This window comes from Chlorocebus sabaeus, chromosome X (assembly GCF_047675955.1).
Source record: "Chlorocebus sabaeus isolate Y175 chromosome X, mChlSab1.0.hap1, whole genome shotgun sequence".
Taxonomy (NCBI): Eukaryota; Metazoa; Chordata; class Mammalia; order Primates; family Cercopithecidae; genus Chlorocebus; species Chlorocebus sabaeus.
The window spans coordinates 73833545-73858857 of record NC_132933.1 but is presented as its reverse complement, the minus strand read 5'-3'; the positions used below and the strand labels follow the sequence as shown (position 1 = coordinate 73858857).

The 25313-nt window shown below is 36.5% G+C and overlaps 1 protein-coding gene across 2 annotated transcripts in view; it reads left to right on the top strand.

The window, feature by feature from the left end:
• Positions 1–1177: 1177 nt before the first annotated feature.
• GPR174 (G protein-coupled receptor 174) overlaps positions 1178–25313 on the top strand; it is a 33556-nt gene continuing 9420 nt past the window's right edge. Inside the window, exons 1-3 of one of the 2 annotated variants that reach the window (XM_037989501.2) lie at positions 1178–1696; positions 7827–7904; positions 13370–13466. The gene's annotated coding sequence lies outside the window, so the exon portion shown is untranslated. The remainder of the gene's footprint in view (positions 1697–7826; positions 7905–13369; positions 13467–25313) is intronic. The other variant, XM_007992152.3, reaches the window with a different exon arrangement.

Here is a 25313-nt window from a genome sequence, read left to right as displayed (position 1 = left end):
GGCATGAGACTGGACCTGCAATAACATATTTTCTTCTTCCATGGCCTATGTGAGAAGTCCCTTTACTCTGATCTAGAGATATTACCCAAGTCATGGGTATTACCTCAAGTTGCTTCCTGTTCATCTACCTTTGGGAGTGGGGAAGGGGGGTGTTAAGTGCCTAATACAGTGTGGCTCTCAGGGGTCTGGAACTCTGTGACTTCTTGGAATACCATCTTCAAGAGCCTGTGGCAATGGGTCTGGGCTGCAGAAAACCAACCTCTTTTCATTGGATCCTGCCTAACTACTAAGAAGAAATGGGGATTTACCTGCACTTCTTGGTAACAGGGACCGTGAGGGCAATGGGAAGTGGGTGGACAGGAAGTGGAAGGTGGATTATAGCTCCAGATTCCTCTTAAGGAGTGCGGTATTTAATTCAATGTGAGAATTTTAGAGGTTTGTGTATTCAAGAATGCCCTAGGCAGGCCGGGCGCGGTGGCTCACGCCTGTAATCCCAGCACTTTGGGAGGCCGAGGCGGGCGGATCACAAGGTCAGGAGATCGAGACCATGGTGAAACCCCGTCTCTACTAAAAATAGAAAAAATTAGCCGGGCGCGGTGGCGGGCGCCTGTAGTCCCAACTACTTGGGGAGGCTGAGGCAGGAGAATGGCGTGAACCCGGGAGGCGGAGCTTGCAGTGAGCCGAGATTGCGCCACTGCACTCCAGCTTGGGCGACAGAGCGAGACTCCGTCTCAAAAAAAAAAAAAGAATGCCCTAGGCAGAGATCATGCTCACCTTTACCTCTTCTATTGGCAGCTTTCTAGGGAACATTCTTGAGAATTTTCGCTTTGGTAACTGAATGCAAGTGAGAGGCTGTGAGAAAGGATCACCCTAAGACTGCGGTGGTCCACTATCTATGGAAGCAACTCGAGGGCTCCTAGTTTCAGCAAAGGACTCCATAGGCAAATAGGCTGTGTGTTATCATGAGCTCAAAGCTGAGTGCAACCACAGAAGACAATGAACTGTGGCCCTAGAAATAGAAAGAAGAATTTCTTTTCCTAAGTGTGAAGCTTTGCAGGCTCTACATGCAGCCTGTAGTGTAGCCCTGCATCATTAACGGGGGTGGGCGGGGGCGGAGAGAATGAAAGCAAAAGAGCACGCTGGCTGCCCCCTGGAAAACGGAAATGTTCAGTGTACACAGAGAGTGGCTTGCATATTTCACTCTGACATCTTACCTCTATGTTCAACATGATAGTGGTTAGATATTCCTGATAATTTTATTTTATTTTTTCCTTTTGCTTTCATAATTTTTCTTTTGGCTTTCTTTTATTTTGTATTATTTTTACTTTTATTTATTTTCTTCCCTCCCTCCTTCTCTCCCGTATTCACTCCTTCCTTCCTTCCTTCCTTCCTTCCTTCCTTCCTTCCTTCCTTCCTTCCTTCCTTCCTTCCTTCCTTCCTCTCCTTTCCTTTTCTTTCTTTCTCTTTTTCTTCCTCTTTCTTCTTTCTTTCTTTCTCTTTCTTTCTTTCTTTCTTTCTTTCTTTCTTTCTTTCTTTCTTTCTTTCTTTCTTTCTTTGGCTAGTGAAGGAGAATTGGATTGGTCATTTTCAGAACAGGGAGCTTAAATTGATGCACAGATCAGTAGCATCCTTGTTGGAGTGGGCGTCACATGAATTCTTTGGAGATCTCTGAAGAAAACAGAAAGAAACTGAAATGGTAGGTTCTAATTATTTATGCATAATTAGCTCTCATCTGTGCATTTTTCCCTTAATATCTAGAACTGGACTCTTCACACAAAGATCTGTATAACTTGTCAAGTCCAAGGATGGTTATGGATATAATGAACTTGGACCATCCTTAAATGTCATTTCCTTGGTATTTGAAGAAACAAAAACAAGTGTATGATGGGCTGCCAGAGGAGGGAGGCAACTTTAAACTTGGGAAAATTTAAGTTTGACATGCAGATATTTTTAATAATGTGTTTAGCTCAATTGATATTGAATAAAATAGTCCTATGAACATTTGTGATTTAACCCATTTGTATTAAGTAGAGTTGCTTACATAAAGGTGCAGGATAATTTTTATCTACTCTTCGCTATAACTCTTTGGAGGTGCTATTTTTATCTGCTGCATAATTAAACTGGTTAACTTTGTGTCCTTTTCAAAATGAATGATTATTTGAAAAATGAGAGATATAATATTTCAGGACCTTAGCTAATATAAATGCATGTTCCTATCAGCTTGTGTAAGTTACTTATTTTCACTGTAAAAGTTAATTGTTGTAATTAATGATAGATATAAAGATTCTGCTTTCAAACACGTTTAAGAAAACGTGTTTATAATGAGAGAAAGGGGAAATAAGAAAGATAACAGGCACAGTTGCTCTGTTTTTCAAAGATAAGCTCTATCTACGAAAGTAAGTAATCAGCACATTAAAAAATCAACAACGGTTAAAATGATTTTGAATTTAATTTACATTTCTAGATACTCAAAATTGACTTTGACAAAATGTAAGTGAAATTATTTCCTTGTTTGCATGTTGTCTCCTTTTTGTGCTCCAAGAGGAAATGTTTAGGACGGTGCCTTTGGACTTTAAACCATATGATGACACTATAAATGGTGTGTAACTGCTAGGAGCTGCATTCAGAGACTAAAAGAAAAAAGTCATGAATTCCTATGTGAGAGAGAGATAGAAATGAGGACGGATGTGTTACAACATGACCCATGATTAAATCTCAAATAACTTTCCTGCTCCTTCCTCTCCTGTCAACAGTAATGTACATGGACTTTATTTTATACTGCTCAAAATTTTTCATAAAAGAAAAAGTTATAATTTTATTCAATAAGCAGAGCTATATGCTTTAGAGAGCTTTGGATCATTCAGCAAAGAGTATTTCATTTTTCCTTTAGCTTCTGTAAATATCAGATATAAACACAAAAACATTAAACTTATAGAGAGGATTAAAGTTCTTCCACCCAGGGCAAGATTATACCAGTCACACTAGCAAACATTTGGGTATGCCGAGAAGTTTGTGTTCAAGGAGGATATACTTTTAATTACAGATAATGTGCTTTGCACTTGTGAACACGTGTACTGCTCTACTTTGCTATATGTTTGTAATAATATGTGTATGAGACAGGAACTATCTAGTGTATCTATTTTGTTGGGGCCAGATTAATATGACGCTGAATAATGTAAAGATGAATAAACACAAAGTGAGTCATAGACTGCTCCCAATATCTCACTGAATTTCACCCAAAGACCCCTAGGAATGAATGCACTTCATTATGGCCCTTTGTACTAGGTAACTGAAAGGAAGAGGACAAAGAAACACACCTGCATTCTGCTCATAGATACTTTGGCACCAATCAGCTACCCAGAACCAAAAAAGGAAGTAAACTCCTTTTCCTGATTTCCACCCAATCTTGATAAAAGTGGGGCACAGTAGGTGCCTCTTCCCTTGCCCATTAAAGTGACTCCCCACCCAAAACCTTCTTTTTATGCTATAGGTCTCAAGAATCAGTCTCCAGATCCCTAGTCAGAGAATAAGAAATTGTCAGAAACAGATTCAGCTCTTGTCACTTTCAGAGCAATGGCAAACATCTGAGACTTTTATGCTTTGGGAAGTAAAGTAGGTTCATAGTGTACATCGTGCAGTTGGAAAAAATGAGACTGATAGAGGTGAAGTGACTGGGTCAAGTACCACTGTGTGTCTGTGACAGAGACAAAGGTAGAATCCAGGTCTCTTCATACCTCGTCCAGTGCTCTGTTCATTTCTCCTTGCTGACTATCAAGGTTTATGGATTAAGAGACATGCATTATTCATTGGGAAATATTAAAAGATTTCATTTTGAGAGCATTCAAGAATCTCTCAGTATCAGGCACACTTCAGGTTTCCCCCAAAGACCCTAATATTGTAACAGACCTTGAGTTGCTGGGCTTTACCACTGTTTCCTTCCAATAATAGGAAAGAGTTTTTCCTACTGTGCTCATAGAAAACAAAACAAAACAAAACAAAACAAAAACAAACAAACAAAAATCAAAGTGCAAATTGATGCTAGATGCTGTAATACAAGATTAAGAAAGACCTGGCCATATACTAGAAGTGTATGTGCTGTATTGAGTGTCAGAGCAACAATGCAGCCAGTTCATTAGACAAGAGAGAGTATCCAGGAGGTCCTGTGGTGTAGGAGATTCCAGATTTGAGAAAGGAGTGAAGATTTTAGGGTATCTTGTCTGACAGAAACAGGCATATGCGGTTGATCAACTAAGGTGAGAGCATGAGGAAGATAAATACATACAGTATGTTATAGTATGTGAATCCTGAAAAAGAATGCAGTAATTAGTGGCTTGAATATTACTAATGTTTGTCGTATAACAAAAGGCTATCTGAGATCTGAAAATTAAAGTGGGTTCTTCCGGTATAGTCTTGGAAAGATTAACAAAGAGTGTGTTCCAGAGGCATCACTTTACTTTGCAGCAACAGCTGCATTAGCAGCAGCCAGAGATCAAGATGCAGACAGAGCTCCTGACAAATAATCAGATATGCAAGATATTAGCCAAAATCAAGTCTGTATAGACTCTGGAAACTTGGTTATGGGTCAAGAAGTTCACTAAATTTAGTTATCTAGTGAGGAAACTAAAATTTAACCATTATCAGGTTCAATTATGTGGGTCATGCAAAAGCATGACTTGTTCCCACCGTGGGAGCCAGGGTTGCCAATTCAGACTCAGTTGTGTCTTGGATAGCATAAATACTACCTCACTGGAAACCTAAAATATATGCAAATGTCTCACCAAGTCAAAAATGCCCATCAACTCCTTTCCTACTTCCTGACATAGTATTTGTTTCTTTAAAAAGCTTTTATAAAATGTCACGCTACTTAGGGCAGAAAATAAGATTTTATCTACATTCTCAGCAATGATGAAAGGCTTTAATATTGTTATTATTATTTAGTTAAAATTTTTTTCAGCTTTACTTGGCAGATGAGATTCAAGTATTTCTTATAAGTCAATCACATGTTACTAGATATTTCTTATAAATAAATGACTTTTTTTGGAGACAGGGTCTCACCCTACTACCTTGGCTGAAATGCAGTGGTGAGATCACAGCTCACTGCAGACTTGATCCCCTTGGGCTCAGATGACTCTCCTACCTCAGCCTCCCAAGGAGCTGGGACTATAGATACGCACCACCATGCAAGGCTACTTTTTGTACTTTCTTTGTGGAGACAGGGTTTTGACTTGTCTGGAACTCCTGGCCTTGAGCAATCTCCCAATCTTGGCCTCCCAAAGTTCTGGGGTTACAAGTATGAGCCCTTGCACTTGGCCCCAGTGACGTATTTCTGTGTGATAAAATAATTCTAACAACTTAAATAAAGGATGACGGTGATGAAATCCTTTACTGTTCAAAGTATTTAATCTATTTTAGGTAATGCTGATGACCTACAAGTTACTTCTTCTTTAAAACTAAAAGTGTGTTATTTTAGGTGTCTACTCTATTTGAAGTGTCAGGCCAAATGGTGTGCTGAAAAATGAATAACATGTAGAAGATAGACTGATTTATTATTTCTCAGATACGTTTTTACAATTAAATATTATAAGCAAAATATATTCTGAGACGAAAAAGCCCACAGAGTCTATTTTTTTAAATTTGCATTTTATTTTAATCTATAGTTTCATTATTTTAATCTATAGTTTCATGGCCCCTATTAATTTTCATACTGAAGGACTTACTCATTTAATTTTCTAAAGAAATATTTCTTTAACTTTTTTTTCCCACATCCTTATGACAATAGCATTCTGCTTCTGTGTTCTTTGGTCCAGTTTTTATTGGGATCTGTTTTTATTTTTACCTTTTTTTCCCTTTTTATGTTTATACCTTCTAATTATAAATTACCTGCTAACTTCTCTCTCTTCTAAGAAAGTTAGGGCTAAAACTACGTAGTTCTGATTTTGTAATACTTCATAAAACTAACTCAATTTAACAAAGGAAAGTTCAGTGATTTGACCTAGCATTAGTCTCTCTGAAGAAGAACTACTGACCGTAGAAATAGAGTTTTGTATCAAAAGCAGTCGCAGTGCATATGAAGACATCTGGTATAGTAATACCTTTCTCTCTGAAATGCTATGACTTTTAAAAGTTTATTAGGGTTAAAAAAATAATTCTACTTAGCTGAAGCAGAGTATGAATGTAACAGACTAGACTGTGAACTGGTTGGTCTAGATAATCCATCCGGTTTATTTAGGGAAGGCAGATTTGTGGCCCAAGTTATCCTGAGTGAGTGATCATATATTGGATTTGGGGATACCCAGTTTTGCTCTGACATCTTGCTGAAAGGCTTTTTTGATTATAGAGAATAGATTAAACCTCCCTCAGTTTTTTTTTTTTTTTTTTTTTTTTTTTCCAGGAAGTTTGGTTAAGCAAACCCTATGAGGGCATTCTGTAACCTACGGAGAGAAAAGGGCTGTTTTTCAGAATAGAGACTATAACCTGGATTATATTCGATGTATAATTACTTGTTAATTACTGCTTTAGTTCTAAGTTACAGTTTTAAGAATTTTACATTAAGAAATATTATCTTTGTGTCTGTTTGGGTCTTTTCCAGGGGAAAATTTACTCAGAAACTTTAAAACCAACTGATCTCTGGGAATCATTAAATTTGAAAATATCTGTGACATAGTCCAATAGAGAAAAATTATTAAAGTTGATCACCCCAGGTTATAAGTTATTCCTTGACTGGTACTTGGGCCAAACATGAATGGCCAGAGTAAAACTATAGGCTAAATCAATATCTGAAGAATATGGGCATGGTGGTTAATCAGGCTGGCTCCTCCTCAAATGCTGTGGAACCTCTGTTGTATGGGCTTCTTGAACACAATACATAGAGATGCAATCTTCTCTTCATAATTTTCATTTAGTGACACGCTTGGACACTCATTGGAAAAAATTTGGACACACAATAGAAATGAAAATCAATAGTAAATCACCCAAATATAGACCCTCTAAAGACTGTATGATGTTGCTTTGAAAATTTTAAATTTAATCTATTTAACATTTGCATGCTTTAACCCACTTGTCATATTGGGTCAAATAATACGAAATACTTCTAAGAAGTGGTGATCAGTTCTTTATATTTTCCTGCAAAATTTCAGCACATTAATTAAAAAGAATTGATTTGGTTTCGTATCTAAAAATTTATTTTAAAAATAAAAATTTAATTTCATACAACCCTTTCCTGAGTGAGGAATTACATTTAGATTGTAATAATTTATTGTAGAATGAAAATTAGATTTGGTTTGCTCAGTCTCACTCATAAGCGTAATGACTTTATTTTCTTCATGGGGAATTCTGAGTCTTTGGCCTTTTTCTATTCCCGTATCTCTGGGAGTTCAGTCTAGTTTCTTTAGCAAAGGGAAAATAATAGTTTTCAAATATGATTTTGGATTTTGGATGTACATGTATGAGTTCCCAGAGCCTTCTCACAGCTCCATACATGAGTTTCAAGGCAGGTCCAAAGTCTCATCATGAACTAAGGGTCAGCATCAGATTCAAACCATCCTTGATACAGATTTTTTTTCCTGTAGAGCTTATACTCTATTCTAAATCAGGTATATTTTTAGTAATAACTCTAGAAAAAGCTATAAAATATCTAAGCAGCTACTCAGAAACTAAGATTTAGCAGGTTTTTTGAGCTTATCTACTACTGGCTCTTTTATTTTTAGTGTCCTATCATCAAAAGTAATATATATTTTTAAAATTGTACACTTATGATATGCTAAGCATTGGGCAAGATGCCTTACATCATTTTGACAACAACTATATTTATTTTCTCCATTTTACAGATTAAGAAACTAATGTTCAAGAAATTACATAATTTGTCCAATGATACGCAACTGTTTTTTCAACACCACTTTATTGAGGTATGATTAGCATACAAGAAGTTGTGTATATTTAATATATATAACTTGGTAAGTTTGGAGATAAATATATACCTGGGAAACCACCACCACAATCTATGCAATAAACATACCTATCTTGGTTGAGTTTCAAACCCAATTCTGTTGATTGTCAAAGCTCTTTCTTTATATTATGCTGTCTCTATATGATAAAGCTATAACTCACTATCTTGTCCCTTTCCACTTGAGAATCAAGAGAGGTGGTAATAGAAGAATTCAAGATGTACCCATTTCGAAACAGGCTGTCATTTTATTGAATTTAGGCTAGGTGAACAAGGAAAAGGAGGCAGGGAATAGGGAATGAAATGAATAAAATTGAGAATTGTAAAAAGCAAAAATTAAATGTTTTATTTGTCTTCAACCATTCTTTATGATGTGTTTTCTATTTTTACGAGATATAACCACTGCCTCTTATAACTTATTTACTTGAGGAGGATAAGCTAACACAAATTAATTCTGATTATACAAAAGAGATTTAGGAAGAAGGTGTGTGACTTCATGGAACTTTTTGCCTTAAACAAAATCACCATTCATCTACACTTAAGCTGACATAATGGAAAAAGAAAATCATATTAGAATTTTTGCTTTATTCTGTGTAATCTAATTTATGGCATGCTAAGGTTTAAGAGCAAAGGTTCTGAACTCCAGATATAAGCCTGTGTTAGAAATTAGAACACAATGTGTGGTTTTAGATGCAAGTTAGTATCAACAAAAGGAAAGGGCTCAAAAAATTGTACACAGAGGATCTCCTAAACAGGTCTGCAGCAATAGATTAATTTATGTGTTTTCTTGTTTGCTGGCTTCCTAGTGCATTCTATATTGGCTATAAGGAATTCGAATTTGGGGGAAAACACGGGATCCTTCATATGCAAATCAAGTTTACACATCAACCATCAGAAAGAGGATAGAACTATTTTTATATTTGTGAGTAAGCTTTTTCCTTATGATCAAGGACTTGGAGTTATACGACACCTGTTCTTGTTTCAGAGCATACTCTGTGTCTATGTTACAGAGAGAATTAACTGGAATCTAATCGCATACTTAAGTTTAGGAGCTCAGTGTGGTAACCATCTGATCCAGTGAGTTATCGAATCTTGAGTTAAAAGAACAAAAACACAATAACAAAGTTTTAAGTTTGTCTGTCTCCTGATAATGCTAATTATTTCCCAGCATATTCTCTTGCTCTCTACACACTCGCCTCCTCTGTCTGTGCTCCCTATCCAAGAGGAAATAGAGGAAGAACCTTGGGACATCAATTTCTAAACTCTCTTCTAAATTATGCTTTCAGCAGGCACCAATCACAAGCTTGAACTCATGCTCCTTTGGTACTGATTAGAGGTATATCCTGAACAAGGCACTAAGCTCCCTCATTTTTCAGTTTCTCTATCTGTGAAAATGGTGAAATTGAGGACACTTCTCTCTTAAGGGTATGGATCACCATGTAGATACTGAACAGGGACTTTGTATTTCTTTTGCCAGAGCTCCTCTGTGCAATTTGCAAAATACCTTGTGCTAATGGATTGAAATCACTCTAGGAACATTGAGTTGTACTTGCCTTTCACCTGACAAATTTCCCTTTGCACATGTCAGCATTATGCCTGGTTAAGCTTGCAGATTGAAGTGCTTATGAGGAGCAAAATAGTTCTAAGGCTTACAGCTGAATAAATGAGAAATAGAGGCATAACTTTTATGGATCAGTGAATTGCTGTTTTTAGAAATGCTGTTTTTAGAAATCCACTTTAAGGTCTGTTGTATGTTTCTACTCTAAATATATGGCAGTTTTCTACAAGCTTAACATTTGACCTGCCCAATCTAGCAATTGATCTTACACATCTCTCTTTTTTTCTGTTGTGTTACTTCTGCCAGATTTTCCAGGGCGGGGGCCATGTCTCATTTCTTGTTATCTTCTGTGATATATAGCATGATTACTTGATTTACAGCAAGGTATTGTTCATCTCATCACTCCATTCTTTTGTCCTAGCTTGATAGTTTAGCAAACTGCAGCAGCAGGAAATGGGCCAAAGAGTAAAAATAACATTTGTCTTATTTTAGTCACTGTCTTCCAGTCTTGAATGCCAACAGAAATGAATGAACTCAATGTAAAGAGAATATCTTTGTTTCTGCATGGGGTAAGGTAGAATTAGAGAAAGGGAGATGGGGAACGGACAGGAATAGGTTGTGGTCTCTTCTGCATACAGTTAAGAATATTGGTTTCTATACCATTGTAGAAAAAAAACAAAGGGACACTTGTTGCTGGTGATTTGTACACTGGTATTTGATGTAAAAAATTGACAGTCTTTAACAACATAAAGGTTACATTTAGATAGTCTGACCATATGAAGGAAAGAGAAATAGCTACACACATAGTATAGAATGTGTAGTAGGGAGGAAGTATGATGTGAGGAAATGAACAAAAGCCTTTTGAATTAAAACTTAGGTTTTAGTTCTGATTGTGCCATTAACTTGTTATATAACTCAGGATGAGTTTTACTTTCTTTGGGCCTCAGCTGCCTTGTTTGTATAAAGCAGAGCATTCATAGAACTTAATACAAAATTAGTGAAGGTTTAATCAAGATTAATAAAGTCTAATTTTTATTTAAAATGCTGAATCAGTTCTTCTAGAAAATGAGAAAATAATATAAGGCTCATTAATTGTTATCTACATCACCATTGAACTTATCAATGGATACGACATGCTACCCAAGGTGCTCATTAAATATGCTCTGACTGAACTTGTTTAATTACTCCATATATAGGCTGTTGAAAAGGCTCCAGTGTATGATATAAGGGATTCAAGCTGACTATAACCTCTCCCCTACTCTCCTTTCATGCTACTGTGCTCCATTTGGTCTAGAACTGCAATGGTACCTATGTTTTTATTTAAGAAAGGCTGCTAGGAAAATTCCTACACACTCCCTGTGAATGTCCTGGATACTATTTTCTAGTTCTGTCTCATTAATGTATTAGCTTAAATCCACTTATCACATCTCAATAGTTTTAAGCATAAAAGTAGAAACACTGACTATAAGGGATATTTTGATGGGGAGTAGTCCGTGAGAGGAACAAATCTGTGCCAACTAGAAAAGCCTGCTTACGACTATGGGTCTTGGATTGGATATAGAGCCCAGGCAGTTAAAGTTGTGGTGTGATGATTCAGTCAGGCCTGAAGGATAATGCACTGGGGAGGAAGAACACAGGGTTTCTTTGCATCTTCCCCAATACTTATCAAGAATTGGGTCCATCTGTCTAATCAACCTTTCTACTAGACTTAGACTATAAAAGTGCAAAGTAACCTAAGGGATAATCTAGTAGCTCCCTCATTCCACAGATGAAATACCGAGATCAAGAGATAGAAGGGACATTCCCAAGGTCACACCACTAATTAGTGATAAGATCAAGACTAAAAGGTAGGTGTCATATGTCTCTGATTAGTGCTCTTTTCCATACACCCTGTTTCTCTCAGCCTAAATCACCTATCTTGGGATTTGTAAAAGCTTGCAAGTAAAGCAGATTAGTTTTAAAGCATATGGCTATCCTGGAAAAAAAAATAATGAAGTGACTCTCTAAAACAAAATCCATTCTTTGATATCTTAACTGACTCCTGTTCATAAAGTATAACAAATCAAATGATTAAAAATTTAAAAGTACCTAAGAATATTCGCTATTTCAATAAAATCTGCTTCTAGCCAGCTACGTTTGTCTGGTGTTTATGATTAATCTATGATCCTGCTCAGTCACTAAACTCTGTCCCTGCAGACTATTACTCTAGTTTGATCTCAAATATCTGACACGCTAAAGTAGTGCTTGAGCTGTTCTGGTTCTGTCTTCACAAACAACAAACTATCAGCAAGGAATATAACTTTGTCACTTTAACTTACGGCCTAGGTTTTCTTTCCTAGTCCCCATGATAAGCTGCTTTGGATTCTTGGGCCTCTGGACCTGCCTTTTAGTTTCCCGTCTTCTACTTGGTCTGTTTCTCCTACTCTGTTACCCTCTCTCAAAGACAAAAATAATTTAAAATTAACTTTACTGTGTGTTAAATCCTGACCACTATTTTTTCCTCCTCTATCTTTAAAAAAAGATTTATTAAGGTGTTTAATGTGTCTAGTACTCTACTTACTAGGTGCTAGAGGAAAGAAGAAAAGGATACATAGTATTTATTGGGCGCTTGTTATGTGCCAAATCCGGACTTATTGGTTTTTACTTACGATATCTCTTGTAATCTTAACAATGTTCCCCAGGAGTAGGCATTATTATTTTGTTCATTTTACATGAGGAAGAAACAGAAAGAGAGAGAGAGAGAAAAACAGAACGACTGGTTGAAGATTACTCAAATGAAGCTGGGATTAGAACACAAGTCTCTTTCAAAGGATTCCTTCAAAAGTTATCATTCTAAATAAAAATCATCGTGTTAAAAGGATTAACTTGAAGCAAATTTGTGTAGGTGGAAAATATTGCATTGGATGCCTTCCCTCTGTCTTTCCTGCTTTCTTCTTCTCCTTCCCTTTGCAGGATCCTTTGCTAACCCTTATGATCTGGCATCTCAAGTAATCCTACTATGTCACTCACCTAAAACTGTCCCACTCTATGTTCCTTTAATGCATTCTACCAAGTAAAATGTATTCTTTGTATTTCATTTCTTCCACTTTCTAAGGGAAAATCTAGCTTAGCTGATTGATTACAGTTAATAGTCGAATACATAATCCCTTCTTGTAGTATTTTTTATCAGTAGATTTCTGGACACATAGTTTCTTAAAGGATTGAATCTATAATGGGACATTTCTGGCAAGATGACAAGCTTCAGCAAGTGATCATTAGGTAAAGCAGAGCAGAAGAAGCTGGGGTATGGTTTTTGGTGTCCCTAAATCACTGTACACAAGAAACTATCTACAAGCATTTTAAGGGTACATGTAAGACAGCTTTGTGTAGAAATTAATTTGTCTCCTAGCATCAGCTGTGCTGACAACCACTGGCCAGCTGGATCTCCCTCCATATGTACTTAATAATCAATGAAACAGTTGTGGTCATGCCAACTATTTAGAAAAGATCACTAACTGAGAAAAAGACAGCTTTTACACTTCAACTTTATTATGAGTTTAACAAGAGGCTGTGTGATTTTTCTAACATAGTTCACCATAGTTAAGGGCTCCTTGTGACCAGGAAGTGACACATGAACCCTTCCACCGACATTCCTACCTTCGCTCACTCTTTCCAAAAGCTGCCATGTCAAAAAAAGATGCCAACTGCTAAAGGGATTCTCACTCACTCTACTTCACTACCACTAATGACTAAGTGTAACTCAATATACTCTCCTTTTCCTGTGGTAATTGATTTTTGAGATCTCAGCGTCCACTTGCTGAAATTTCCCAGCCCTCTCTGAGCGTCTTCTCCATGCTGCACCTGACCATTGCTTTTCTATGTCTTTTAAGGCATGAATGAATTAATCGAGCCAGATTCTCCAGTGCTTCATCAGGAGACCCTACTGCTCTGATTAAGAAGTTCCATCAGCACCGAAGGAAACAGCAGGTAGTCAAATATGATCTTGCCTTCTATTTCGGCATCTTTCCTAAAAATAATACTGTTTTACCCTGTGGGTCCTGGACAGATAATTAGAGCCTTTGCTAGCCACATGTTGCACATTTGCTGGTCTACTTGATAGATTACCATTACCAGGCAATATCCTGGTTCTAGCAATCAAGATGTACACTCTTACAGAACATGAAAAGCTGTAGTTTCTGAAGTATTTGATAAAATGTGGCATTCTTTTCAATAGTGCTCTGCTGAGTCTTTTTTGCCTGAGACAAAGAAAAAATACTCAGTCATACTGATCCTGTCTTTATTTACTATCTTGACATTTTGTTTACTGTGAATATTTCTATCCATTTCAATTTAAAAAATACTGCATTGAAATACTATTTCTCTTCATTACTGAGTTGTTTTTCAACGCCTTAAATTTTGTGTCCAAGGAAAGTGCCTCACTCATCTAACACTAGTCCTGGCGCTGATTTTTATGGGCTGTTTGACCTACTTTTTAGCTTCAAAAGGTGATTTGGGAAAGTAGGGTACACAGTGTTTATTCCCATTTTGAAAGTAAGTCTATGCACAGATTAAATACATGCTTTCAATGTTAAACTTATATAATATAATCTCACTCAGCACACACTGGCCACTCTACATGTATACAATATTATAATATGTGTGTATGTTGAGAAAACTGATGCTGTTTGTGGACAAGAAAAATTACAGTAGCCATAGGTGAATCACTTGAATGTTTGGCAAATTTCTATTCATTGATTGGTAAGTATTAGGTTAGGGGCAGATTTGGAAGATGCAGATTTCAGTGCAGCAAGTGTTTATGCTGTTTGCTTTTTAGTTCTTTGTCTGGAATCTCTTTTTAGAAGAAGTGTATTGCCCAAGCACAAACCTTTATATCTAATCATTGTAAAGGAACATGTCTAATGCTTGAGCCTAGTTTGAAAAATCATGAACAAATGACTGTACAGTTCACCTAAACATGGGAATAAAAACACCCCAATCATTGTAGCATTATGTTATAGTTCAAACCAGGAGGTAAGAGTTCTAACAGCTAATAAAACTCCTGTAGTGAACATATCCACTTCATGATTTACACAAGTATTTAACATTAGTTTGATGTAAAAATAATTGTAGTTTTTGCAGTTAATATAGGTAACGGCAAAAATCGCAATTACTTTTGCACCAAACTAATATATGGGTTTATGGGTATCTGGAAGCCAAATTAAAGCGGCCCCATTTTTTTCCTTTTCTTTTTTTTTTTTTCTTTTTTTTGTTTTTTCGTTTAGGCCACCCCATTATTTCTTTCTAGTGAGACTTTCTCATGAAAGGGAAATGAACCTCTGTTCAAGACCAATTGAGCCCTTTCCCCTGATGTAATCAGGATGAGTACAGTTGAAAGCTCAGTGAGACAGGGATAAAAAAGTAGGCACCTGTCTGAAGCATATTGTTTGTAACATTCATATATTAATATATTAGTGATTCATGTTAGGTAGGGTAGCCTACACAGACAGTGACGTATTTCGTTTCTTTTTTTTTTTTTTTTTTTTTTTTTTGAGATAGAGTCTCGCTCTGTCGCCAGGCTGGCCAGGCTGGAGTGCAGTGGCACAATCTCGGCTCACTGCAACCTCCACCTCCTGGATTCAAACGATTCTCCTGCCTCAGCTTCCTGAGTAGCTGGGACTACAGGCATGTGCCACCAAGACCAGCAAATTTTTGTATTTTAAGTAGAGACGGGGTTTCACCATGTTGGCCAGGATGGTCTCGATCTCTCGACCTCGTGATCCGCCCACCTCAGACTCCCCAAGTGCTGAGATTACAGGCATGAGCCACTGCTCCCAGCCGACAGTGGCATATTTCTATTGTTAAAAGTTAATGAGTACCAAAAAAAAAAAAAAGTTAGAGTGAATAAGACCTACTATTTGATAGCACAGCAGGGTGATTATGATCAATTGTACATTATAAAGTAATGTAAAGACTGCAACTAGATTGTTTGTAACTCCAAGGATAAGTGCTCAAGGGGATGAAAACTCCATTCTCCATGGTGTGCTTATTTCATATTGCATACCTGTATCAAAATATCTCATGTATCCCACAAATATGTATGCCTACTATGTACCCAGAAAAATGTTTAAAGATTAAACATAGGAAAAAGTAATAATCTATTGGCTAAAATGAAGTACTATACCTCTGTTGGAGGTATTAACAGGAGAAATTGCCGGTTCATCTTTGCAATCCTGTTATGATACAAAATTCAAATTAACTGGGGGAAATTCAAGTGCATTTCCATTTATTAATAGACATGAAAATCCCTAATCAAGGTATGATGTCTAGTTACAGAAAGAGAGAGTAAAAGAGAGAGACCCAACCACTACTACTACCAAACAAAAAACAAAACAAACCAAAACAGCAAAACATTTATTCATAGATGTATAAAGATATTCATGAAAATTTATTAAATTATTTTTTCCTAGATACCTTAGATAGCATTCAACCTTTGGCCACAACATTTGTGTATGCACACAGTTATCTTCCACTGCATAAAATGCTAAGAATTTGCTTACTTTATATATTTATATAGTACTTACTATAGAGCTTTATAAATATTAACTCATTAAATATTCATAGAGGTAGGTACTATTATCATCTCACTTAACAGATGAGGCAACTGAGGCACAGAAATATTTAAATAACCTGCCCAAAGCCTCACAGCTAAGAAGTGGCAGAGACAAGGTTTGAATCCAGTAAGACTGGCTCCAGAGTCCATGCTCTTCTTGCCTACTGTAAATCATGCCTTATTATTTATCAAATATTTGGATATTATATAATATTATATACCCATACATATGAATAAATGTATATGGCATGGAGAACCAAGGCTATTTAAAACCCAGAAGTAAAATGACAAAATATTAGAGCTAAAATTCCCTTTAAAAGTTATCTGGTTTAACATGCTTATTTTAGAGAAGAAATGGGGACCCAGAGAAATTAAGTTAGTCTCTCAGGGTCACACAGGCATTCAATTGCAGAGGTAGAATAAGAATTCAAGACTTCTCGTCCTCAGTCTATGACTAATTTAAGTAAAGACCACAACTTATATTTTCAAATAAATGTCATCATTTTGAAGGTGACTTCACAAGGCTGTATGCTTATCTTAATGATGCTGTATTTCACCAAATATTCTCATACTCTTTGAAATTGTCTTTGGAATTAGTTTTATCTAATCAAGAAAAAATGAGTCTTTAAACAATGTCGTCATATCATGCTTTTGAACAAAAATGACATTTTTTCTACTTGATCTCTAACTTCACTGTTCAGACTGGCTATTAATGGCTTTTGATTGTTTCCCAATAATTTACCTACCCTTAAAAATCAAAGATTTATCACCCATTAAAAAAAAAAAAAGAATATGATGCATGTTCTGAGTGTAATTCTAAAAGAGAATTCCAAAAATTGAAATACACATATAGACCTTCACAGTGACAGGTTTGGAGAGACAAACTCATTTGGATTCCTGATGTTTAATCAATTTATTATTTAAAGAAAACATTATCACTGTGGGGAATCCCATGTCCTAAAAGTTTCAACTCACTTATGAAGTATAGAAAGTACTAAGTGTGTGTGGTGTGTAGGATGTGTTTCTTAGGTAACTTTTCTCAGATTTAGAGGTTCCAAATGAAGATTACTACTCATCCTCTCAGGCAAAAGATATTTCATGAAGATATATACCTTGGTGTGATATATAGAATGTGATGATAGCATACCTACAGAGGTTTTGAGAGTTAAATAATTCAGGTAAGTAGAGCAAGAAAATAGGCAAAGCACAAGTTAAATCAGACTAATATTACAGAAAAGGTCAGACAAACTCAGTAGAAGTCTAAATAGAAGGCATTCAAGGGAGAAGGGAGGAATTAAAGAATACTTCAGAGTTGAAACATTGAGCTATTGGTGGTATCAGTGATGTTCCTAATGTTGGGAAGGGCAGGGAAATAGAAGTGTCCCAGTTTTAGATAAATTTCCACTTAAGATTGCTAGCTATTTGTTTTAACCTTCCTTGATCCTATCTGGAAAAGCTTGTCTAAATGACAGATAGATAGCTAAGTAGGTAAGTAGACTAGAGGCCTATCACAGAACAAATGATGAAAGTATATAACCACTTGATGGTTATTTTAAAATAAAAATAACCAGAAAGTGTATATTTGTAATTAAACTGTTACTGATACAATCACTGAAAGAAACAATTGGGTTTCTGAACGTCAGAGTTATGTTTCTAATCTCTTTGCACCTGACAAATACTCATGTTGGTAGGTACCCCAAAGGGATATCTGAACTCAGGCTCTTTGCCATAGCTTAGAGGTAAACATCATTCCCCTAAAACTTGTTTAAATTTTACAAAAGAAACAGGCAAAAAAAAAAACATTGAACTTGATTTAAATCAATTTCAAGAATTGGCTAGTTGCTTAGTTTTCACTCAAATAAAATCATTAAAAAGCAACCAAATATTGCAAATAACATCATTAACAATTATTTTATTTATGGTCATAAGTTATGGTTTAGAAATACTTTCTTTGTTTAGATTTTCACACCATATATTTAAGGGAAGGAAGTTAGATATGAGTAAATAGTAAGCCAATGCTTAACTTACATATAAAGTCACCCTAGCCCAAATTAATTCCATAGGGCCACTGGTGTTCAGGAATCTAGCCTTGTTCTCTGAGTGAATAATGATGTAGGCGATAAACAATTAGCTCGTGGCACAAATATAAGGGAGCAAACCAGCAGGTACATTTAATTTTAAAAATATTATTTTTTTCTAAACTGCAGGTTTTGGAGGCCAGTGTCTGTTTAACATTTTTTTGGGGTACTTGCCAAGTCCTTTAGCTATGGTGGGCAGGGACTTGTCATTTCCTGCCATATGAAGGCAGCAAGCTATGACAGGGAAAATAAAAATAGCACTACATTGCCACAAAGAAGTGTGGTCTACTCCATTTTGGTGCATGTGTGTGGAGAGGAGGTGATGCTTTTTTTTTTTTTTTTTTTTTTTTTTTTTTTTTTTTTTTTTTTTAACTGACTTGCTTTCGTTTTTACTTTCTTTGATTGTAATCCAATGTGGCTGCATAAATGTATCTCCACAAGAGTTGAGATTTTTAAATGAGGCAATGACTGTGTTTTGAGTTGTGTACTCTGCCTTAGCTCATGGATTGCAGATAAAGATGGTAATTTTCTAGCTGGAAGATTTTTTTAAAGGTTAAATGGACGTGAAGCTAGAGGGGTCATTGTTGCTGCAAAGGAGGTGGTTTATTTTGCTTGTTACTAAAGTTATTTCAGTTTGCTTCACAACCACTTAAGTGAACACATTGTGATTATTTGGGGGAAACCATGCAGGAAATCCTAATCAGTTCAATGGGCAGTGTTCAAAGCAGTTATTTTTATCCATTGGCAGGTGACCAGTAGGAAGAGCAAATTTCCCAGCAGATAAGCTTGAGAGGAGAGGAGAGACAAGCGTGTAAAGAAAAAAAATCTGAATGCAATTATCAGTTTTAAAAAAAGTTTTTAAAAAAGTGACTTTGGGATTTTCAAATGTAAATGTTTTTCAGTGGCCAATATCATTAAATAAAACAATAGCCAACAATTACTAAATATACCTTTAGATTTTATAACTTGAATGGTGTTTAAGTGCTCTACTGCAAAGATGATACAGAACTGGACAATTTAAAATAATGATTCTTTAAACATGCAGATGTAGTATCTGTTTAACAGGTGTTTCTTAAAGATCTACTAATGGGCATTAATAAGGATCTATTCTAATTGTTACAAGGAATGCATAAATTAATAGGACAGTGTTCCTACTCTCAAAGAGGTTACAATCTAGTGGTTGTGTAGACAATTATCTACATCATTAAAGAGATTGAACCATATCAGGCTATGGCACAGGTACATGCAAGATGCTATGGAAATTTAAAGGAAGAAGGTCCAATTCCAATGTAAATGATTCAAGGAAGATTTATGGGAAGAAGTTAGATAATCAAAATATCTCCTATTAGATAATCAAAATTTTCCCACCCATCAAAGTGATAAAGTGTTGCTGGGAAGCTGGAAAATAAGGATGTTCAAGTTAAAGTCAGACAGTCAGACAGAGACATTGAGGTACATGCTGTATGCTAGAACAGTGTGGCATGGTGGAAGCCTAGGGCATTTGAAAAGGTGTAATAATAAATCAGGCTATAAGGCAGAACAAGGCTTAGAATGTTAGATTTTTTAGGCCATTGTAGTGTGGACACTTGAAAGATTTTACACAACTTAATAAGATAGTTTAACCTGTATCTGATAAAGGCAATTGCAGAAATATATGTTAGTCTAAAATAAGAAAGTCTTGCTATTTAACGTATTAAAAAGTAAGTAGGGCGATTGCTCTTGTCAAAATTTTATAAACGTCTTTGGGAGGCCGAGACGGGCGGATCACGAGGTGAGGAGATCGAGACCATCCTGGCTAACAAGGTGAAACTCCGTCTCTACTAAAAAAATACAAAAATTAGCCGGGCGCGGTGGCGGGCGCCTGTAGTCCCAGCTACTCAGGAGGCTGAGGCAGGAGAATGGCGTGAACCCGGGAGGCAGAGCTTGCAGTGAGTTGAGATCCGGCCACTGCACTCCAGCCTGGGGGACAGAGTGAGACTCCGTCTCAAAAAAAAAAAAAAAAAAAAATAGAGAAAACGTGAATTTGTTTTTGCCTTCTGAAATACTGCTGAGTGTTACTGATATTATGCTAAAAAGGTACAGAAAGTTTACTTTTGCCAGCAGGATATTTACTAGTCTATTACTTTTAGGTAGAAGACAACACTGTGTCCTTTGAGTTAATCCAGAATGGAGGTCCATTGTCTTTCTGCAAGAACATCTGGAAAGATTGGGAAGAAGGGATTTTTCTCAGTTTCCTAGATACTTTTTTAACTAAAACTGTAGACTACAAGAAAAGAAGAGATAATATATTTCTGTTTTTAAAGCCAAAAAACAAAAGCAGACAACATTGACCTGCCAGTCCTCCTTCATTAGATCCCAACATCAAATTGTATTACTTTTTATCCTATGAAATAAGGAGTCTCCAAAAATGAACCAAATATTGCAAATAATGTAAATTACTGAAAATATATTTAGTAACAGAATATTGTGCAGCGGACACAAATATGTACCATTCCATTCAAATATTGTCCATACATTAAGCTCTAGGGCCCCACATGATCTCAGGCAAGACTAGGGATGAAGTCTGCTATCATTTAGGACACTTTGTACATCTTGTACAGGAGAGCAAAATGTGTGGGCCTTTGTGAATCTAGTACCTAAAAGATTATTGTGGGAAGAACAGAGGGAGTCATATGAAATAGTCCCATATGAATGGTTCTCACCACTCCCTTCCAATCAATATATATGATGCTATCTGAGAAAAATGTGACAACAGTTCTAATGAGGACCTACATTATTATTTGATTTTGATATTTCATACTTGGAGCATCCTTATTATAGACTTGTAGTAGAGTGAGCTCCAAATGAATATGTTATTACCTGGGTACTTGGATCATGGGTACAATAGATTTACCACAAGTCTTTAAGGTTAATCTAGGAATCTCTCCCCGCCCCCACCACACCCCTATACCTTCCTTTGGAGATAGTTCCAGGGTACCTCCTACTACTCTAATATTTTACAATTATAGCTCTGTTCTCAACTGTGGTAGCTTACAAAAGAAAAAGACCATGTAGGAGATGCATTAGAAATTATGTGTCACCTTCTGCTTCCACCAAAGCCAGGTGGCTTGTGCGAGACAGAGTTGTCATCACTGGTGGAAGATTACTTAAAGACTCCAGACATCTTTATTTTTAATGACACTCCAGTGTTACTAATCAGAAGAATAGTTCTGAGAGCCACAAGTTGCCAAAATGTTTGGTTTGTTTCTACTAATCAGGAGGGTTATGACACGGGAAGGAGAAATATAGGCCCACAATACTGGTTCCTTGCATGTCGTTACCGCTCAATGACAATGGAGGCTTATTTTCTGAATTGAGGGATAAAGTGAATTCTTCCAAAGTCTTGCCTAATTGATGATAGGAAAAATCAATTTTTTGATTTTTCAATCAAAAGTATAGGAAAAATGGTAGAAAATTGAGAAACAACGAACCAGAATCCTGTTTAGTAGGAGTAGCAGAGGAAACATGCTACCAAGATCCAGAAAATTAATACAAGTCTAGCAAAAGATAAAACTGTGCCGCTAAGGGAGGCTTATTTTCAATCATCTGTAATAATAGTGGTCAATGTTTTGCACCTCTCATCCATACCTTTCTCAAAACTTAATCTAAGGACAGAATCTAGTGTCTGTCATTTAAAATGTAAGAATGAGATACCCGTATTTTAAATTAATTGTGTAGTTATTGATACACAAAATGTTTCATGGGCATATATTTGTGTGTATTTTCTGAAAGCTCCGTGTGCACTTTATAGAGTAATTACTGAGAGGCCAACAATTCATTTTTGTCACTTGTATTTTAATATTTAAATTTTTAAATTTTAAATCATTTTAATTAGGATTATTTCTAAAAGTTTCTGAAAACCCTAATGTCTGCTTAGAGACTTCTGTATTTTTTTGTTGTTCTTTAAAATGAAATTTTAAATAATATTTTGGATAATATATTGTGAAGAAAATGACTCCCAAATATAAGTAAAGAACGAGTAAATGTGGAGGAATAAAACTAAGCACTAAGACAAAAAGAAAAAAAAGGCTGATAGAGTAACTGAGCACAAAGGCCAAGGATGCAAAAGCTCTGGGATCTACTGGGATATATTGTACATGCTCCAGAAATTCTTAGTTTGTGTGAAGCACTGACATTTCCAGGGAAAGCTTGCCAGGTTTAAGTTCCTGGGCCCCATCTTTAAAGCTGTGAGTCTGGCATTTGCAGCCTAAACTCTCTAGGACAAAAGGCTTATCCTCAAGCAAAAAGGAAATTGGGCCCAAACCAAGTAGGAAAGAATGTTTACCCTCCTTCTTCTTAAAATAAGGATTTTCAGTCCCTTAAAATCACACCATATGGGGTAGCTACCTATACCAACAATTCTGGCCAGAGCCTGGAGTGAGACCTTGATAACTGGTTTCATTTTCCATTCCATGCTTGGTCTTTCTACCAGACCCCATAAGGCTGGTTTACTCCTCCCTTTTCACAGGCTATTAATTGTGTGGAATAGTGGATAGGGCACACTCTCAAGGAGAAAATTGCAAGAGGACTGCAAAAAAGTGAAAGGGGCCAGAAGAATCTGATTATCTTGGACCTTAGTTTATTTTATGTAAGCTTGGAAGCCCATAACTTTCCTTTAAAAATCCTGTTTCTTGTCCAAATGTTCATGTTTTCTCTGAGACACAAGGTGAACATTCAGAAAAGTTGGAGGAAAATCCCCACAGCCCTGTCAGCACCGAGAACAGGAAACATACAGCTTTCCCACTGTAACATATTAACTTGTGATCTTCTCATCACTTCAACTAAGTGGAAATATTTGAAATTTAATGTGTAAAATGGAACTTTGTAAAATTGTGACTTGTCTCTTAAGAGCTGGAGTATACACACCTGGAGTACTAAAAACAGAAGACGCTGATAGCCAGCCAGATATTTGGCTACATGTAATCCTAAACTGTCTGCTCAGTGTTTCATAGTATCCATCATAAGTGATTTAATATTTTCACTAGTCTTTTAACCGTGTATAGATAAACAAGGTTTGCGAACCACTATGAATCACAAGTTAAACAGTAGTCAACAAAATGGGGCTGTATAATATTGTTTGCAAAAGACCATAGTATGTATAGACTTAAAGGGATCTTTTTCTTTCTTTCTTTCTTTTCTTTTCTTTTCTTTTTTTTTTTTTTTTTTTTTTTTTTTTTTTTGAGATTAGTCTCGCTCTGTTGCCAGGCTGGAGTGCAGTGGCTCGATCTCAGCTCATTGAAATCTATGCCTCCCGGGTTCAAGCGATTCTCCTGCCTCAGTGTCCCAAGTAGCTGGGATTACAGGCACGCGCCACCACACCCAGTTAATTTTTGTATTTTTAGTAGAGACGGGGTTTCACCACGTTGGCCAGGATGGTCTCTATCCTGATCCTGTGATCTGCCAGATGCGGCCTCCCAAAGTGCTGGGATTACAGGTGTGAGCCACTGTGCCCGGCCCAAAGGGTTTTTCTTATTACATTAGGCTCTGGTTTAGATCTAAACTTAGACCTAAATTTAGTTGAATCTAATTGAGTTTCTTCTACATGTAAAGTAGCTGTGCACTTTGGAGGTGAAAGATTATAATGGTCATGAAAACACTGTCCTTGCTGGCAAGCTGCTCACAATTTTGTGGAATGAATAAGAAAGGGACATATTTCTGATACAAAGTGCTTTGGGAGTTCACAGGTAGATATGATCACAACTAGGCAAGATATCACAAAAGTCTCATGAAGAAGGCAGCATTTTAAGATAGTGGCCTTGGAGGACAGACAGGATTTCAACAGGTAAAGATGGTATAGAGCAATTTAAGCAGAGAGAAAGTCAAAAACACAGGCAATGAAGATAGGAAAACAGTGAATTCCCGCAAAAACTTCAGTTTGGTTATGTAGCTTAACAAAATAACTGAACTGGTTTTGGTATTGTCCTTTATCACTCAATGAAGATTCTCGGATTTTAAGGCTGTCCAATTTGGTTATCTGTGACGCTTGTTAAAATGTAGATCCTTTGCTCTACTCTTTGACAAATAAGATTCAGTCGTCCATCTGGGAATGCACATCTTTAATAAGCACTGCGGTTAGCCTAGGTGCCAAATGTTGAGAAACCCTGCCTAAGTAAAAGGGGAAGAATAAAAATAGACCCTGAGAGGTAAAAGCAGTGTAAGAATACACAGCCTAACTTTTTTTTTTTTTTTTCCCCAATGGATGGTAGGGGCAGGGAAGCGAATAGTAGCTAAAGGTCTTGTTAATTTTCGTACAGGTTGAATAGCCTGTGGGGTCCTCAATACCAGTTGGTTTCCCTATTCTCCAGAATATGAAATGATCACAAATTAAGATATATGAGAAAAGGCAATATGACTGGTGATGTAAGGCTCAGTGACAACCTTCTTGCTGTCTCCAAGTAATTAAAAGAGTACTTCTCAGAGCAGAGACACAGAATGCAGTCTGATTAAGAGGAAATGGCTTTCAGATCTCAGCAGAGAAATTTAGACTTAGCTAAGTAAAATAACTTCCTGGCAAAAAGGCAATGTTCACAATAACTGTATTGTCTGTCTACACATATGTGTTTCCTCTCTTCATGAAATTGACCTGGGGGAACTTGTTGATGTTGAAGCTAAGATAAATTGGGAGCCTGGTTTGAAGTGACATCCAGGAGCACCTCTCTTTAAAACTGATTTTTTTAAAAAAGTGATAGAATACTCAGCAGGGCAAAACTGGTGAATTTCCTAGGAGAACTAACTAGGCAAATACTTTTCAAAGCATTTTATTACTTTGAAGATTTTCAAAAATAAAATGAAGCCCTGAGATTTGCCTGTGTGCTGGTCAGAATTAGGAGGAAATTGTTCTGTTCTCTTCTGTCCAGAACTTGTGATTACTCATGTGTCATAATGGTACAATTTCCTCTGATATACATGCACAGAGCTATTCAGTTTCACATCATTTGCAGTCACTTGCAGCACACTAGGTCTGCTTTTTCTGGGCTTAATAAAGTGTGCACCTAACCAGACTGTAATATAAAGTTGAATTTTGAGCAAGTGGTTGCTTGTTACCTGTGATGAGATGGTTTCTGGACAGGGCTTCACAACCTAAAATGTAAACAAAATGTGCTGTTT